The following is a 13,833-nucleotide window of genomic DNA, read 5'->3' as shown; positions in this document are numbered from 1 at the left end:
TTCAGTATAAATATTGATTAAAGTAAGCTGTAAAGGAAAGGTCTAGGAAAAAAAGAGGAAATGGAGCAAAATTTAAGCAATTACAGCTGGAGAGGCACAGATGAGTGCACTTACTCTTAAATGTGTACATGTAGGGGCGCCTGGGTGGCTCATTTGGTTAAGCTGCTGCCTTGCACTCAGGTCATGATCTCAGGGTCCTGGGATCAAGCCCTGTGTCTGGCTCCCTGCTCCGCGCAGAGCCTACTTCTCCCTCTCCCTCTGCCCCTTCCCCCTGCTCATTCTCTCTCTCTGAAATAAATAAATAAAATATTTTTAAAAATTTACATGTATACATCTATGCACACATATACACATACATATGTATGTGTGCATATGTATATAAATTTAAACTTCTGATATTTTCTCAGAATTAATTTCCACTGAATTATGTCCTTTAAGTTCATAAATCTTTCAGTGCTGTGCTAGGAGCTAGTGGTACTTGAAAGCTTAATGCATAACCACTTTGGGCAGGCTTTTTTTGGGGGGAGGGCAGGCTTTTATATAGATATTCACCTCTTAATTGAGAGAAAAGTAGTTAGCATTTTTACCTTCTCACTTCCTTCATTAAGTCATTCAAGTGACTACCTAAAGCTACCCTATTTTCATTTGATAAAGGAAACAAAACCAAATCTCTTTGTGTCACTTTCTCTTAAAGTGTGTTGAGAAAAGGAAACTAATATGAATCAACTCTCCCTTTCTTAAGATCAATTTAAGAAAACTATATGTGTTCCAGTTATTTGGCCATTTTGTTAATTTCTGCTTTTACTCTGCCTCTGAAAAATGACCATCAACTTTTCTAGAATATGCTTAAACCACTGCCACTTAATTTTAAAGATACTGAACACTGCTGCCTTGGGTGTTACAGCATATCTTAAGCAAATCATACTGCAGCTATTTTAAGTGAAATCAGGGAATGGCTTGTCCCAAAACAGTAACTAGTTTTCCCAGTGGAGATAATTATTCCTTTCAGTACATTTCAGAATAAAAATCAGGATCATCAGTTTAGTGCATAAATAGAAATGTACACTAGATTGTCCTGTCTTGGTGAGTACAAGGAGAAAACAACAACAACAACAACAATAAACAAAATCAAGTGAAAAGAAATTCTAGGTATTTTTTTAATGGAATGTGGACAAAAAACAAACAAACAAACAAAAAAAACACAACCTGAAAGTCTACTCTGAAATGTTGCAATTTCTAAAAGTGAAAGAAATTTCACAAAAGCATGTAAAGGAATTAAAAAGAAATCTGAATATTCAAGCTTTACTTCAGTAAAACAGCTACTGCCCTGTAGTATCCTGAAGATGCCTATAGCCAATCAGAATAACAAGATTTTTCTGGAATATCAGATTCCAACATTAATGCATAATCAAAACCAATTGCAGGCATCAGCCCTCAAGCCCCACACCTTTCCTGAAAAGCAAGGTGGGAGCTGGAAGGATGACAAAATGGTAGCGTGGGGAGGTCATCCAGAGAAACTGTAACTAATTAAGCAACCACATTAAAAATAAATTGTGTTGTATCGTCACTGTGCACTTTCCTGTTAAGTGAGCTCCTGGATATTCTATCCTTACTAATCTTTTTCTGCAGGTGCTGGTGCTGGATGCTTCTTGATAGCAAATGAGAGAAAATAAAAAAAAATGTTCGTTGTGCATTAAGTCATCTGGTAAGTCCTTTGAGAAGAACACGATTTGAGAAATGCTGGTTTCCACATCGCTGAACCCTCTGGTACACAGCTATATATTAACTGGAGAGTAGTACATAAAAGAAAACATTACTATCCCAAATATAAGTTTCATATGCATGACAATAATGAGGATTAACATAGTGGTTTTTTATATAAATATGTGTTTTAGAAAATAGCTCTCTCTATATCATTAGCGTATAATGGCATCATTTAGAAATTTGGGAAAAAATGGCAATTTTATCTTAATTAAAATATTTTTCTGAAGGGATTCACTTTTCATGTAATTCAGTGTTTCAGGTGCCATTATCTTTTCAATAATAATTAGACAAAAATGCAATCATTATACTTGTTTCATGGGAAAATTTATTGTAGGTTGCATATAGAATTGGTTCCCTCTGTTGCACTTTTTATCTTTCCTTTGGAATTACTGTGACCTGAACCATTACAAATAATTATTGAGGGACCTAATTAAAGTTGTACTGTTTTCTGATGTTTGAGGGTGTTAAATATCACTATTTGGTCCTTTTATTATTTTTGTACAATTTTCTCTTATTTCAGTGCTTAGATAGCTTAGTTTATATGACTAGGCGACAATCACATAGATATCGTATGTTAAGTATCTGGCACCTCTCATATGTCATAGAATGCTCACAGGAAAGGTGAGAATAGCTCATCATGATGATACTTGGGTATAATGACATATTAGGTAAAATGTAGAAAAAATGGGGAAAAATAGCTTTACTTTTTTTTTTAAGATTTTATTTATTCATTCATGAGAGACAGAGAGAGAGAGGCAGAGACACAGGCAGAGGGAGAAGCAGGCTCCATGCAAGTAGCCGATGTGGGACTCGATCCTGGATCCCGGAATCATGCCCTGAACCGAAGGCTGATGCTCAAACGCTGAGCCACGCAGGCATCCCTACTTTCTAATATTGTAAAAGATATTTTCTTCCTTATATTTACCTGTACCATACATCCATATATATGTGCATTCATTGAACCATATATGGGCTTTTTAAAAATTTTTTTTGTTTTTTAAATCACGAAATAGAAGCAGTTTTGTTGGAGTACAGAGGGACGTATAAATGGAGGGGCATGGAATAGCTTTTATTCCTTCAGACTTTATTGTTGTTTTTGATCACTTAGAGAGGCTATTTTGGTGAGAGACTTTGGAAATCTGTGTATAGCACATTTTGCTTGGGGATGCAGAAGATGAAAATTAGCAAACAAACAGAAGTCAGTTGTTATCCACCTATGCTGAAAACCCAACCCTGCCCCTTTGATAACATTGAGAGGCAACCCTCTTGGTACAAATATTGTCAGGGGGAGCAGCAAGGGAGAGGCTCTTTGTTGGGATCACTCTTCAAAGCAAGATTCAGAGCAGAGCAAAACATGATGGGCACCCCATGTATAAGGTAGCTGGTAATTTGACTTGGGTTTAAAACACACTTGTAGATTTCCCTGGGGGGTGTCCTGGGAAACATGTGGGGAAATACAAAGGGTCCGGTGGTTCTGCATGCATGACAGCAATGATAGGAATATTAGCTTATTGATATCACTGTAGGGTTATTTGCACTTCTCAGGTGACATAGATTAACATTGGGATTATATATTATAGCATCTCTTAGTTTTAACCTCATGGTCTTAGACATAGTCAGAATAAAACCTAGATCTCAAAATACTGTGTTAGGAAACTTGGTGGTAGCCATCTCAGTGATGTGAAATATATGGATTTGTTTCTCAGGTAAATCTGCTATAGATCAGGGATCTTCCACTTTGAGTTTTGCCATGTGGAATCCATGACTTCCGTGTTTGTGTATGTGTGTGTGTGTTTAAGATTTTATTTATTTATTCATGAGAGATACAGAGAGAGCAGAGACATAGGCAAAGGGAGAAGTAGGATCCATGCAGGGAGCCCGATGTGGAACTTGATCCCGGTATTCCCAGATCACACCCTGAGCCAAAGGTAGATGCTCAACTGCTGAGCCACCCAGGTGTCTCCATGACTTCCATGTTCACTGCAACAGAGGAAGGGAAAGATAGAGGAGGTTTCGCACTTTTGGTACAACATCAGATACGGTTTGATTATCTATCATCTATCTATCTATCTATCTATCTATCTATCTATCTATCTATCATCTATCTATCTACCTAATGATTTATTATAAGGAATTGGCTCACCTGATTATGGAAGGAGGCAGGTCTCAAGATCTACAGGCTGAATTAGCAAGCTGGAGGCCAGGAAAATTAATGGTTTAATTCTAGTCCAAACACAAGAAAAACAAACAAACAAACAATCATGTCCCAGTTTGAAGACAGTCAAGCAGGTAGAATTTTTTCTTTTGCTCAGGGGAGGGTCAGCTATTTTGTTCCATTCAGGCCTTCAGCTGATTAGATGAGGCCCATTCACATTAGGGAGAATAATCACTCAGTCTACCTACCCATTTGAGTGTTAACTCATCCAAAAACACCCTCACAGGGGATCCCTGGGTGGCTCAGTGGTTTAGCGCCTGCCTTTGGCCCAGGGCGTGATCCTGGAGTCCCAGGATCGAGTCCCGCATCAGGCTCCCGGCATGGAGCCTGCTTCTCCCTCCTCCTGTGTCTCTGCCTCTCTCTATGTCTATCATAAATAAATAAATAAATAAATAAATAAATAAATATTAAAAAAAAAAAACCACCCTCACAGAAACACCCAGAACAGTATTTGACCAACTATCTGGCACCTTGTAGCCTAATCAAATTGATGCATAAAATTAACCATCACAAGTCTACCCCTTGTCAACTAGGCACTTATGTACATATCTTTAACCCATACTTAACCTTCATATAAGGACAATAACAAGATCATTATTGTACCTAATATGATACAACTATGGAGCTTACAGCCCCAAAACATAGTAATCTCTTTCCCAGAAGAGGAAGTAAAATATGTGAGTGATGCTTACTCTTCTCCATGGTATCCTGTAATTTAAAAATGATATAAAGTTAACAATATTAAACACTATGGTATAATATCAATGCATCTTATGTTGCATGATAAGGGAGTAAGAGAGGAAAGAAAATATATATTTGCTTAAAATTGTACACTTATGACACACACACAAACATATTCAAAACAAAACAAAGAGGAAACATTCTTGACAATTCCAGTTCTTATTTCTGTAACTGATTACATGGTTCTAGCTAGTATTTATTTTATTTTATTTTTTAAATCTTTTTTTAAATTTTTATTTATTTATGATAGTCACAGAGAGAGAGAGGCAGAGACACAGGAGGAGGGAGAAGCAGGCTCCATGCACCGGGAGCCTGATGCGGGATTTGATCCCGGGTCTCCAGGATCATGCCCTGGGCCAAAGGCAGGCGCCAAACCGCTGCGCCACCCAGGGATCCCTAGCTAGTATTTATAAATACTATTTTCCACTTCTCATTCTATATATTCTTTTTGGCTTTAGCAAGCACCTCAGCTGGTCATGATTCTTTACCTGGGGTGGTGACCCAAACCCTTATTCCAAGAGAGTGTGGGGGTATTAGGGAATATTGAGGATTACCTGGGATATTTGGTGAACCCTAAGTATTTCCACTATGGTAGTTGAACTTTGCAAAGTGAAAAGTATATGTACGGTCTATGAAAATCAATTGTACCAAAGCTAGAAAACCAGACACTTGTATTTTTGGACCATATGAGGCAATTTTTGTTTGAGGATTGATCATATGTTCTTTGCCTAAGTGAAAAAAAGCTTGTTTTTATGTCTCAGTTCTAGACAACTCCTATTGATTTTTGCCCTCATGCTGATGACCTATCCACACAGGCTATTTCCTTAGGGATTCTCAGGCATTTTCACAACAGAGTCTATATTACTTAACTATGAAATGATCCAAGTAATCAATTAAGCAAGCTGAAAGTTCACAGTAGACTCTCCCATCATGTACTCATGTTTGAGGTATAGACAAGCCCCTTTACCATATATTCCATTTCCTGCAAAAGTACCTTTTAGGAATAAGTGGGAAAAAAATCATGCCGTGTGCACTTGTTCTATTGTTTACTCTCCATGAGTATGGTGCTGCTATCCTATCTTCCCATTCAAAGCATCTGTCATACAGAAATAAAATCATAGGAAACAGGTGCATTTCTATCCTCACTCTTCCTTAATGAGCCTTGTGCTCTACCTAAGACTAAGGCAAACACTAAGTATGTTTGAAGATTTCTTATTTATCTTCTCCTAAATCAAACATCCCATCATCATCATCATCATCATCATCATCTTACTGAAAAGCTGTATTTCAGAGAGAATGGGTGGAAACCCCAGAATAAATGAAGAAAGAAAGAACAATTAGGAAGCATGATGCCACAGGTTTTGCTACCAATTACTCAAGTGGTTTCTTAGGTCTTTATTTTTCTATTCTCTGGTAGTTTGACTACAGTATTACCTTTTAGTTTGGTCTCCTTGTATGGTATTATTTTAAAAGAAATGATAGCTTTAGTCAGTTAATGAAAAAATTAAATTTATGTTTGTCATCATGTGACTAAAACAACAAATATCCTCTGGCTTAGCATTTTTATAGTTTCTCTTGGAATCAAGGACATATGGCCTTGACCCAATTAACATGGAGAATAAGCTCCATCACAACTTACCCCTTGTATGATGTGTCAGGTGGGGTTACTAAGTAAGGTGTCCGGTTCTTATTTATTTCATATCTTTTATTAAGAAAACTGGGTTATATGCTTTATTATAAAGATTCCTTTGACATGTGGGAGGGTATATAGGATATGTGTATGTGTGCATGTGTTGGTATGTATATTTGTGTATATAAATCTGATGCAAAATGGTTTTTAAAATTAGTTGGAGAGTGGACACAATAAAATCTCTAATTCAGTCTTCTAGTTTTTCTGCTCAGTTTGTTTTTTCTTGATTCATACTCTGTCTTTAGTTGATATCATTACTTTGTGACAATACAAATTTTCAGTCAACATGTTTGGGGTATGAACATTTTTTTCTCACATTGTACTTATCTGCTTTGATGTTTCTGACTCCTTCCTTAGATGGGATTTCTTGTGTTATTTTCTTCTCCCAGATCAAAGCAATGTCACAAAACCCTGGGATTTCATATCTTAGTGTACAAAAAAATTCAAGGGTATGAAGTTTAGAAAAATTTAAAAGAAACATCTGAGTAATGAAACTCTGTATAGCCAGGTGTTTCTTGTAGCCTAATATTATCATATAGGATGTAGTAACTAAGACAAGGTACAAAAATCCCAACGCATTTCTTTGGCATAATATATAGTTTGCAAAGAACATTTGGATATGTGATCTATCTATATCTATATCTATATCATCTATATCTATATCTACATCTATCATAGCTCACGTTATATTTACTGCAACTCTAAAAAAAGATGGACCAGATGTTATCTAACCTGATATATTTCTTTTTTTTTTAAGATTTTATTTATTCATGAGAGACAAAAAGAGAGGCAGAGAGATAGACAGAGATAGGAGAAGCAGGCTCCATGCAAGGAGCCCGATATGAGACTCGATCCTGGGAGTCCGGGATCATGCCCTGAGCCAAAGGCAGACATTCAACCACTGAGCCACCCAGGCTTCCCTAAACTGGTATATTTCAAACGATGTTGTAGAGTTAGGAAGGGATAAAACTAGGACTCTAATAGTCTTAGCCAAAGTTCTTTAGTAAGAAAGAAGATTCAAAAACTGGAGAGATCAGGTGTGTATATGAGATCTAAAAGATGAGGGTGGGATCACACATAAGCAACAGAGCCAGTGCTCAGTGTGATCTAGTAATTAAAGTTAGAAAAATCCTGGGTCATTATGGAAAAGTGTTAGGGGGCTATGAACTGGGAATGTGTTAAGCAATAACACATAGTGGTGTTAAGGTATAGGGTCAGAATAGACAACGCTCTCCCTGTATATTAAATTTCTGGGTTGTGAAAGGAAGCACTCTGTCATCAGATTCACTTGTCAAATCAGTGTTTGATCCAGATTGACTTCAAAACTCTAAAAGATAAAAAAATTAGACAGTGATATTCATTGTGACTCAGAGAAGGAATTTGTATAGAAAGAGTCAGAGACACTGCTGGTCCAGAGACAAGATTTAATACCAAGGTGGAAGTAGGCATGGTCAGAGTGCTGAGACACTGGTCACTCAGGTATGACCTTGGGAAGCTGACTTACATAGGGTAATTCTCAGATAAGCTGAGGAAGTTGGACTGGGGAGAGCATTAATAATATTTTTTGGCTGTGAAGCCTTACGTATCTATAAATGATACGTGCAACTAAAACATCAGCTATCAGTACTAATACAATTTCTTCACAGTGACTAGTCTTTTCAGCAATTATAAAGTTATAATAACAGAATACCTAATAAACCCCTTTCTTGGGTGGGGGGATGGGAGAGAGTATCTTCTATTTTTATCCAGGAAGCTTTGACATCTCTCTAGAGGTAGAGTCAAATTTTTGAAGGGATTTATTTAACAGCAAACTCTCATGGATTCTGCTAGACTCAATCTCAAAGGGTTTTATAGGAGTAACTTTGGTAGGATTACTTTCTATATACTTTAGGGGCAGACATAGGACATTCTAACATTCTTAGAGATAAAATACTCTTGCCTGAGATGACCTTTATTATCAAGGAAGTGTAGGAATCTTTTCTTTGCTGATAATATAATAACCAGGTGACATCAGGCCACAGAGGACACACATTTTCTTTTTCTTTTTCTTTTTTTAAAATATTTTATTTATTTATTCATGACAGACACACACACAGAGGCAGAATCATAAGCAGAGGGAGAAGCAGGCTCCCTGCAGGGAGTCTGATGCTGGACTAGATCCCATGACCCCAGGATCATGACCTGAGCCAAAGGCAGACGCTTCGCTCAACCACTGAGCCATCCCAGTGCCCCGAGGACACACATTTTCATGTTGCATCAATGTTTCCTTGATTTTGCTATTACTGACAGGAGATATGTAATTGGCCTTTCCTCATTTATCAAGTCTTATCATTTGCGCAATTTCAGATTTCAACAATAAGATACTTGATTGATAGAGTAAAACTAGACTTTGAGGGAACCACTTAATCGGACAGCCATGGTGTGGAATCTTAGAATATTTTCTAGCAAAATATGATGAAATGTTTCTGAATAAATTTAAACTGAGAAGAAACAATATTAAATAATATTAAATATTGCAGTGGAGTTTGGGACACTAAGGTTGATTAGGCTATTTGTTTTGTGATGTTCCCTAGGGTTATTTTGTTGAGAGTTTGCCATTAAGTGGTCTAATTGTGTCAGTGGATGGGGGCCTTTTCAATTTGCATAATTTCCTCAAGGGACTGCAGCTGCTAATTTGGTGATTAATTATCCATATTACACATTGTTTATTTGACCATGCCTAGATTAATTTCTTTTTCTCAGCAAATCACATTTAGATATAAATTTGCATATCTTGATTACATTTTAATGCCTTGGCTATCATTGTCTCTTCCCTGGACACCTCATCAGATTACAGAAGAGTACTCAAGCAGAGAATGATGGAATGTCTTAAATGACATTGCACATCAGTGGACAGATAATGCACATGACTTATTTTTAATGAAGAATGTGTTTTTTATAATTAGGTGAGTTATGACATCTAATGTACAATATATTTTATGTTTCTACCATTTCCATTTTACTAGAATCAGTCAATTTCAAAAATAGTCTTTATTAATATTTTGAATATTACTTATACTATATCTTTCTATGTCAAAATATTTTATTTCTATTTATCTATAATCTTGTATTTTGTTGTCAAATACTTGCAATCTGGGTTAATAGCCAAGGTCTCTAATTAGCTAATCTCCCACCCAATTTCTTTCAGCTTTGAAAACCATTGAGGTTTTGGTGGCATTATACCACAGTTTCCTTATAATCGAGGACTGTGTCTCAATTTATCTTTTATTTAATTTATCTGATAGAGTGTCTTTACTGTTGTTATCATTATTGTAAAAGTAGATTGTAATTAATAATCATAGCTACACTTTATTGAACACTATCTAGGTCTCAGATGGTGTTAAGAGATTTACTTGTATCATCTCCTTTAGTTGTTAAGCCGTCTTACGAGAAAAGTATTATTTTCCTTGGTTTTACAGTGAGACGGTAAATTTTAGAGGCAAGCAGAAAATAATTTGTTCAAGGTGAAATAACTAGGAAACAGTATGGCCAAAATTAGGAACTGTCTAAGTGTAAAGCCTGTGCTTTTACCCAACTTTATGGGTGGAGAATGCTAAATGATAAATGCTCTTAACCAAAATGAATAAATGCTCTTAATCAACAGTGAATGAATGCTTTTAATCAACTGAAGGGGCACAGAACAATGAGTGTATTAATGGTCTTAATCAACAATGAATACATGTTCTTTACTAACTGTATGGACATAGAACACTGAGTGAATGAGAGAATGAATGATGGAATATTGCTCTCCTATACCAGAGATGTGATCATTATGAAGAAACTCAATTTCAACCCTCCATCTAAATGACAGGGTAGGAACAAACAGGGTCAGGTCCAAGGCCTCCCCTGAGTAAGAGCTGGCAGGCTTGATATAATGAGTACATTATGGTTAGAAGCTGGAGTGGAGCACAGGTATCATTCACCTCTCCCTCCATGCTGCATTACCCCTACCCATCCCTGGATGGAATAAAGAAACTTTACTTACAAAATTTCCATAAAATGTGGACTCTACCAGTGTTTTGGTTTTGAAGACTGCAAGTAAAGTAAAACTCTGTGGGTTTGTGTCGGGAGAAATTCTTTACGCCCTTAACTGCTGCTCCAATAAAGATATGCTTCAGAAACCTGAAAACTCATTCCCACATGCTGGTCCCTGCTAGACCTGCAGGAGTGAACCATAGAGATGGTACCTCAATGGCTTTACCAAGGCGATTTGTACAGTGTCTTAGCCATGCTAGGATGTTGGCGCAAACTATTTAATTTCTCTGTACTTCAGTTTCCCCATCTATAAGATGAGTAAAGTAATAGTAAGGATATGTTTTATATTATGTACTTAATATGTCAATTCTCTATTAAAAAAATATCAATTTGCATATATTCATAAATAAAATAATATACTTCTAATAATATTATAGAGCTCCCCTAACAAATAAATGTTATTGCTTACCAACTAAGCAATAGTTGGTAGTTTAGGCCTTTGGCAAGCACTAAATATGTTACGTATTACTATTGTTACCAATTTTTGTTATATGCTCATGCTAACCCGAAGTTCTCCTAATTTATACTCAGGTAGCCAGTTTTAAAAATTCAATTTCACTACCTATACTTTCTGCTTTTTCTGGAAATCATTGCTTCTTTTCAGCATCAGAAATGGTGCTGGAATTAATCTCTACATTAAACAGACATTTTATTAAACACTTTCTGCATCTGAAAGAGCTTGAACTCTGACCTGAGGGAACTTGTGATCCTAGATGGGAAATTCATCAGCAAGTAAATATAGAGTGTATCTTAAATATTGTGATGATGGGAATCTGAAGTTCTCTGGCAGCTGAAGAGGGAAAATAAAAAAAAAAAAAATCCAGGATTTTGTAAGTTGCTGAATGTGGCTGAAGGTGATTATGGGTGGTGGAGAGAAGTTTAAGGTAATATCTAGTTAACCTGAGAATGAGGCATGACACAGCATTTCTAGGTCAGTAAAATGTTGTCCTCTCTGTCCTCTTTTTTTTTTTCTTCTGTCCTCCTCTTCTCCTGTCTCTTTGAATTTGAAATTTTACATTTTCCTGTTTTTATAGAGGAGCTATTAATAGAGACATGTGCCAATTTGTCATCTATGGAATGCAAGGAAATATGTCTTTCCTAGGTGTTTCCTAAGGACCAAATATGGCAAGTTCCTGGTAGGCTACCTTGTTGGCACTGTGTGGGTATTGATATGCTAGGAACTGTGTAATGGATTTCACTACATGTGGTGGTGGAAAGGATTGACAACTGAGAACCACAACATGGGTTTGATCTCTAGGTTTCCTTAGACAAACTAAGCTATCTCTTTGATCTTCAGTTTCTTTACCTATGAAATTGGGATAAGAACATTCCTTCATAGGGTTATTATAAAGACAGAATAAGTTATTATGTAAAAGTGCTCTGTAACCACTGAGGACTAAGTTAAATTTAAAAATGTAAAAAAAAAAGTATAGAGTAACTGTACAAAATGGATCGAAAGCAAGTGTGGCCAAATGGAGTGTCTATAAAGGTAGGAAAAGTTCTTTTCTTCACTTTTTCTCCCTCCTTTCATCCTCCCTCCTTTCTCTCTCCCTCTTGCTCTCTCTCCTTTCCTTCTCCTTCCCATCTTCCTTCTCTCCCTCCCTTCCCTCCCTTCCCTACCCTCCATCCCCTTCTTTGATTATCTCTTCACAAATGCATGACCATGTATTATAGCCAATTTCTTATGGTCAGTAGTATCTTATTTGACATTTGTCTACCATTTTTCCTCTACCTCTCTAAAAAGGGTTGGTTTATTTCTCAAACCCCTTAAATTCTTAGCCTGCATCCTGTTAGTCGCCTAGGTACTCTGACCATTTATCATGACTTCAGTTCACCCTGCAAGTCTCAGACAGGCTCAGCTTCCCTGTATCAACTATTCCAGTGCTTACCTTCCAGCACCCAAGGCTAGTCAGGATAGCTGGAGGTTGTCACAAAATTCTGATGTATCCTTTATGTTTTTCATACTTTGTGACATTACTGAAGCTTTATAACTACTTGGCAATTTTTGTACATTCCTTGCTATAAAAGTCACAATGACTATTTCAATTTTCTTATAATTTATGTATTCCATTTGGGTAGCATTTAGTGTTTTCTGCTTTATAGGATGTGTGTCTGTGTGTGCGTGCAGGTACAGGTGCTTCCTGAATGGGCATTTTAGGGATCAGTCCTAAGTTTTAATAGCTTTTGTAGCTCCTATCACATCTAGTAAATTTGTATTAATTTATTTAACGAATATTTATTGAATTAATTCTATGTGTTAGACATATTCTAAGCATAGGGAATTCAGCAGTATCCCACATGAACATGATTTCTGCTTTCATGGTACTTATATTCTATCAAGGGACAGACGAAAAAATATGTAAACATAAATAACCAAGATAATATCGATTAAGTGAGTTATTCCCTCAAGCCTGTGGTTTTTCCTTTGAGAAATGGTGAAAATTGCATAGTTCTTATCTACCTTTGTGACTTTAAGGGATGGTACGAGTATATTTGGTAATGCCTGTGTGCCCTACAAGGCTATTACCATTATTGACAATAACAGTGGAAGCAATCCTTGATCAGTTGTCAAGGAAACTTAGTTCTAGCTACATTTTAGTCATGAATTCTCTCTCAGCCTCGGTGTTCTCACCTGTAAAATAAGGGAGCCAGCCTGGATGTTTAAAAAGATTCCTTCCAGCATAGCGCTGTATGCCTCTAAAATCATGATACTGCTATTCATGTCTAGAGGCCCCAATTGATCCATCAAAGTATGCAGAATATCTTTGAAAAGACACTATAAATGTCTTCTGGGAAGTTTCATTTTAATAACTATTAGGACAACAGGAATACTGTGTCTTTTATTAAATTTGTCTGTCCCCTGGTGCTGATAGTATCTTCTGAATATAAATTGCACAATATAATATAATAAAGCACAGTTTAGAATTGTTTTCATAATCGTGCATACCATAGTACTCGGCCATAAAATAAGAACTGAAAGTACATCTTGTTCTGTAAACTCATAATTTTCAGCTGTCTAAAAACTGGGTGTAAAAAGGAAATTAATAAGGGAAAACATTTCACAGCATGCCTGCACAGTTGAAAAAAAAGATTATGTTCTTTATAGAAAAAGAAAAAACAGGAACCTTATTCTTCTGGTATTTGGAAAATACCAGAAAATATTTGGAAAATATTTGCATTTTTAATCTCTGTTTTTGCTAATAATTATCACTGGCATATTTATTTATTCATTTGTTTATTCTTTAATTCTCTTAAAAAGCATTTGTTTAGGAGTCCTTGCGTACTCAACTTTCATATCCACTTATATATATTAAAAGAAAAGATGACCTCTAGAAGCTTGGAAAATGTG

Source organism: Canis lupus, chromosome 13, assembly GCF_048164855.1.
Source record: "Canis lupus baileyi chromosome 13, mCanLup2.hap1, whole genome shotgun sequence".
Classification (NCBI taxonomy): domain Eukaryota; kingdom Metazoa; phylum Chordata; class Mammalia; order Carnivora; family Canidae; genus Canis; species Canis lupus.
Note: the sequence above shows the minus strand (reverse complement) of the source record.